The 6629-nt window shown below is 40.2% G+C and overlaps 1 pseudogene; it reads right to left on the reverse strand.

Moving 5' to 3' along the window:
* Window positions 1-1123: 1123 nt before the first annotated feature.
* Window positions 1124-2079, reverse strand: LOC124225629 (olfactory receptor 1571-like; annotated as a pseudogene).
* Between the last annotated feature and the right edge of the window lie 4550 nt (window positions 2080-6629).

Genomic DNA, 6629 nt, shown 5'->3' on the forward strand with positions numbered 1-6629 from the left:
CTGGAAGAATATGCCCATTTGGGCAGAAAATCTGCTGATCCTGAATCACATCACAGAGCAGGAATTCAAGCTCTCTTTTTGAGTCATCCTTTGATCATGATGATTGAAGAGATTCCTGAGCATGAAGGAGATATTAAATGAATGGCCTTGGTGGTGTTGTTCCTTTAGTAGTTATGACTAAATTTATAAAAGGGGAGATATTTTATAGAGCAATAGGAAGAGTCATATTTGTAGACTGCACTAGAGATTTTCAAGTAGAAACAGAAAGATACTTAATAACAGAACACGAAATACCCCAACTAGTTCTTCACTTCAGTGAATAACCCCTCGCTGGTGGACAGCCATCTTCTTACTTCAATGCGTGGATGTAGAGCACACAAAACAATTAGCATGCTAATAAAATGTGTGATTTAAAATTTTTTTCCTCATTTTTAAGGTCATTTATGACACTAAGACCATATTAGGTCAATCTATGTACTCAAATTTGTCTTTCCATGTAGACTCCACTGTGAGATATATATTGGATAGTCAGTTTTTGCCAGGGACCATCATGAGCATTGTGGACACTGAGCTGAATAAGACAAAAACCAGGAGGCCAGTTACAAAACAGTAGCATATTAAAGTCTATGTTACCAGTAAGAGCTGAGAAGGGAGTGAAATTCAAAAAAAAAGGCAGACCCAAAGTGAAAACTGTGGTTTCATATTTTGCTGAAATGAATTATATAAATGCCCTTAGCTGTCATGTGTAGGGTTTTTTTGTATGATTAATATGACTGATGACTATTCTCTCAGGAAAACTAGAGAGAAGTTACTTGATATGATAGGTGACTTAAGAAGAAATTATTATTAAATAACCCACATTCTCCCAAGAAATAAATGAGAATTTCCAAATATTTCTGACCTAAGGTTGGAAAGTTTGTGAAAGTAAGAAAATGGTCAAGGGGGAGAGCTTCCTATATATCAGATAGAGCAGAAAGCTTCCAAAACTGAGTTATATAAATTCTATAAATGGTAGAAATCAAAGAAATAGAAATTCCAGGAAATAATTATATGGTGCAACTTCAATACCCAGAATATGATCAAAGAATAGGAATTTCTGGTTCTGATGCTTTAAGACCTGCAATCACAGACAATTCTTCAGCCCCAGAACAATTTGCTTTTCTATACCTACCATCCGATTGACTCTTTCCCTAGTCCCCTGTGTGTCTTTGCTCCTCAGACTGTAGATGAAGGGGTTCAGCATGGGTGTGACCATAGTGTATATCACCGAGGCTGTGGCACTTGAGTGTGAGCTGTGGGTAGGAGCAGAGATAAGGTACACTCCTAGGCTTGAACAATAATATATGGAGACAATTGGGAGTGGAGAAAGACAGGTGGAAAATGCTTTATCCTTCCCCTGAGCTGATGAGATTCCATGTATGGAAGAAACGATCAGATTATCATTAATGGATAACAGTGAAGGGACCACCATCCAGCAGGACTGCTGCAAAATAGAAAATAAAAATGTGTCATTAAGAAAAGTGTCAGAACAGGCAAGTCAGACCACCTGTTTGATTTCCCAAAGATATGGAGGATTTCCACATTGGTGCAGAAGGACAGCCACAATGCCATTAAGCTTTCTAACAAGGAATGCAGGGAACTTATGAACCAGGACACCAGAACCAGCAGTTGAAAGAGCTGAGGGCTCATGATGACCATGTAGTGCAGGAGGTGACAGATGGGCAAGAAGTGGTCATAGGCCATCACTGTCAGATGAAAATCATCCAACAATGCCAACAGAATGTAAAAATACATCTAGCTGATGCAGGCTTTATTAGGTACAACTTTCCTCTGTGTCTACATGTTCACTAGCATCTTTGGCATGGGGATGGAGGTGAAACAGACTTCTACAAGGAGCACTTTGGAGAGGAAGAAGTATGTGTGTGTGGAGGTGGGAGTCTGAGATGGTGGCCAGGATGGTGAACAGGTTTCCAAACACACTGATCCAGTACATGGAGAGGAAAAGTGCAAATATGAGTGGTACCATTTCTGGTTCTTTTCGTAATTCTGGAAGAAGAAATTCTGAATTATGAGTCTCATTGCCTGGGACTATGTAATAGAGATTATGACTAGGAATGAAAAAATAGCATGATTAACTTTACACAAATGGGCATTAGTAATAGTGAAAAATGCTACAGTTATATAGTACAGTCAAGAAATCAATACATATTCTTCGTATGGATCTCATCATATTTAAGTGATCTCCCCTGACATTTCTGACTATAAATTCCTGTCCCACTCAGATTTTTCCCCAAGAGGTCAAGTATTATACAATTTTAAGTGTATATTCTCTAATGCCTTGAGGAATACATATTGAGTACTGACTGTCTTCTAGGCAAAAAGTACAGGATGCCGAGAAACAAAAATCCAAGAACATAATGGTTGTGAAAGAATACAAGCAGATAAACATCATATATCATGTCACATGGTGACAGGTGCTATGAAGAAGAAAGATAAGTAGTAGAAAGAGTCAATCGTGGTGTTATTTTTTTACTGAGAATTCAGGAAAATCTGCATACGGGGAAGACAAATGGAAGACACAAGGTTGCCTGGGGAAGTGTGTGCCCTGCAGCAGAAAGAGCCAGAGAAGAGACCTTGAGGAAGGTGCTTGTCTCAGATGTTCAAGACTCAGATGGAGCCAGAGTGGTGAGGGGAAGGAGCAGAGGGAGAGTGATGGGAGATGGTGTCAGAGGATGCTGGGAAATGAGGTGGTCCCCCAGCGCATCCAGGACTGCAAGACATGAGGAGTCCTCATTCACACTGTTCTCTTCACTTCTTAATTTTGTTCCTGAGGAATCCCCTGAGTGGAAATGATCCCCTCATTTTCCTCTCTTGGCTGACATTCTGGCATCTGTATTTTCAGTGTCACACTTTGTTTTCTTTTTTGAAGAAGAAGAAGTAGATTAACCTTGAGCTAACTACTGCCAATCCTCCTCTTTTTGCTGAGGAAGACTGGCCCTGGGCTGACATCCATGCCCATCTTCCTCTACTTTATATGTGGGATGCTTACCACAGCATGGCATTTGCCAAGTGGTGCCATGTCCTCACCCGGGATCCAAACTGGTGAACCCCAGGCCACCGAGTTGGGGAAAGTGTGAACTAAACTGCTGCCCCACCTGGCTGGCCCCAGCGTCACACTTTGGAGTACATGGGCTAGGTGCCACTGCTCTGAGAACTGCTCATGCCTCAAAAAATACACACAACCAAAACACACGCAGTGCACTATGACCTCCAGGGGACATGTTACTACCAGGCTCTTCTCTATCCAGCCACAGTAAGTAGGAAATAAATGAAGCAAGCAAGCTGTCAACAGTAGCTTATCTTTACCCTAAAGAATGTAAAATCAAATTCCAGTTATAAATCCTCCCATGAACATGTAAGTATGAACTTCCATAGTCATATGACCATTTTGTTTCCTGTATCTAAGAAAGCACTTCCCAAACATAGAGGGGAAAGATATAGACACGACTGGAAAAAGAAGATCTAAAACGCTCAGGTGCCCCCTGTGAGACTGTGATGAGGAGAAAGATTATGTGGTTCTGGCAGCATTCCAGCCACACTTGTATCCCCTTGATGCCCAGAACAAACAATACAGCAGAAAAATCAATTAATTCTCAAAAGAAAGGAATGGTATCTTACAATGTTAAGACAGTGTACTGATTGAACACCCCACTAGAAAAAGTAGGAAAGGGAATAAACCCTCTTTTTATAACAAAAAATATACAACATACAATAGTAGAGGATTTTTTTTTGGCAGAGAAAGATTCGTATCTGTTGCCAATCTTCCTCATTTATTCCCCTCCCCAAAGCCCCAGTGTTTGGTTGTACATCCTAGTCATAAGTTGTTCTAATTCTTCTATGTGGGCTGCTGCCACAGCATGGCACCCAACAGATGAGTGGTTCTGCAACCAGGAAGCAAATCTGGGCCATGTGAATGCCAAACTTTAACCACTGGGACATCAGTGTTGGTTCAATAGTGGGGGATTTTAAAAGATGCAATGGTAAATGGCTTTCTAAATGATATTAAATGCCAAAGGTTGGAAACGGAAAATGGAGTTTTGAACTTGGATCTACTCCATATTAGCTGTTTGTCCAAGGAGAGCAATCAGACCATTCTGAGAGTTAATGTTCTTGCTCAGCTAGTGGGGATGGCAGTGTCCTTTGCCTGGAGATGGCCAGCAAATTTAGTCAATACATGTAACATTCCTAGCATAGTTAACGGATGTTGCTTGGTGAATGATTATCACTGGTGATGAGCTGAAGCCACATTTTTTCTTCTCCCTCTCAGACGTCTCCATTGCTCCCCCAGGTCTATGTAATGAAATACTTTTAAAGTAAAGCTCATTAGCATAATTCTTTTTGCATACTAAATATAACTTTTATGTGACTAGCCAACATGCCAGACGATACTGTGAAATGCATGCCAAGACTGCTGTTGCAAAGTAACGTCTACCTTCTCGACCTGGGATTCCTAGTAAATACAGAACATGCTCAAATGCATTCCATCTTAAATATTTTTAAAAATTGAAGTCAGTTCACTGCACAGGCCTTAAAACCTAACACTCTATTTTATAGCTCCTCTTAAGTGCAAAGTTTCTCAGATAGGTTTTAATTTTACTGGAACCACTTTACACCTCCCATTCCTTTTTCATTCTCATCCACCTGGACATCCTTTCCCATCACTTAATTACAACAATAGTCTTTATATTTCTGAGTCCAAAAGACACTTTTTTAATATACTAAATAAATTAGTTATAAATTAGTCTACCTAGCAAACAAACATGAACATCTCTCAGCTCTGGGCAAGGCTGCTTTGGCTCTCAGGTGAACTGAGGTAAAAGCTCTCTTCTCCCACTGTCTCTGAACCTTTCTGAGGTATCTGCTGAGTTCTCAGACTCACCTGGCTGGAATCTCTGAGAGGAAGGGGTCCATGTGGAAGTCTGAATTCCTCCCTGCATGATTGATGATGGAGACTGAAGCTCTGTTCCCGGAGAGGACAGCAGGAAGGAGTGAAACATCAGTTCCCCAGCAAGACTTAGGACTCCAAAAGCAGCAACCATGTTGATTCATGTCAGTGTTGCATATGCTGATGGCCTGCAGCAGAGGAGATGTTTACAGCTCTTTCTGTCTGCTCACTAGGCACTGTTTCCAATGTTATTCCAGTCTCTGAGCACATCATTTTCTGTGAGACACTGATAGGGACACAAAGAAAATTATTCATGCTGACTCTCTGTGCTCAAGAGACCAGATTAGGAGTCAAGGTAAATCTAGTTTTTATTACAACTTCTCCAACAATTTCCCTGTCTTCCAGAGGTCTAAACCTCCTTGCATCTTATCCCAATCTTGAGTTAATGTTTTTTCCAAATCCCTTTGGCCTCCAAAGTATTGACTTGTGGCAGGGAACAATTCCTGATATCTCCAGAAAATTTCTCTTCCCCTCTTCAACAAGGGAAAGAGGTGTATTTCTTTGATATGAAACCATGGATATCATCATTGATATGAAACCTTTGGCTTCATGATGGTTTTGATAAATCAATTAGGAGTTTCATGCTCTTAACACAAATTAAGAGCTGTCTTTTAATCCTTTATTTAAAAAATATTACTTAATTATAAAATATTTTTAGATCTTTGTATCCACCAAATCCTTGGACTTATGTTCTACTTTTACTGGAAAGACTTTGCACTTGCCATTCCCTCTTCAAATTGGGCTTCTGTTCATATAATTTAACTGTCAATTTTCGCCCTGCATTGCTGAGTTCAATATTTACTTCTCTATTGGGCATCAAAAATAAATTCATTAATTAATTAAGCAAGTAATCAACCACAGATCTCTGGGCTATGGATTAGGCAGCATTGGCTCTCAAGTGATGTCATGGAAACATTTTTGGCTTTCTTTCTCTCTGATCCTCTCCTGAGTGTTTACAGGGCTCTCAGACTCTGAGAGGATACTCTACAAGTGGAAATATAAATTTCTGCCCAGACTAGATAGAAAAAAAAGGAGTCAAAGATCAGTCCAAGAACCAGACATAAGATTCCAAAAGAAGCAACCATGTCCCTTCTAGACCAAAGTTGCAAACGCTAAGGGACTGCAGAAGAGGGGAATTTGGCTCCCTATATCTGTGTATTAAGCACATTTAACTCTTGTTACTCCAACTTCTAAGCACATTATTTACCTGGGTGACAGCGTTCTGGACAGAAAGGAAAGTTTACATATTGATTGTCTGTTCCCAAGAACAAGATTTGAAGTCAACTGAATCCAGTTTTTGTTACCCCTTCTCCATGAACTCCCCTGCCTTCCAAAGGTCTAAACCCCCATCACATCATCACAACTTTGAGTTTTAGTTTTCTCCAAGATCTAAGACTGAGCAACCTGTGGATTAAGTCCCTTGGATCTTCAAATACTGACTTGTGTTGGGGACACAGCCCTTGACATCTCCAGAAAATTATTATTCCTCTCTTCAACAAGGGAGAGAACTGTGTTCCTTCGATTTAAAGTTTTGGTCACAAATTCCCTTGTCTTCTTGACAACTTGCCAAAACAATTAGGAATTTCATATTTATGTCACAAGTTCAGGGCTGCCCATTCATCTC

Source organism: Equus quagga, chromosome 14 (genome assembly GCF_021613505.1).
Source record: "Equus quagga isolate Etosha38 chromosome 14, UCLA_HA_Equagga_1.0, whole genome shotgun sequence".
NCBI lineage: Eukaryota > Metazoa > Chordata > Mammalia > Perissodactyla > Equidae > Equus > Equus quagga.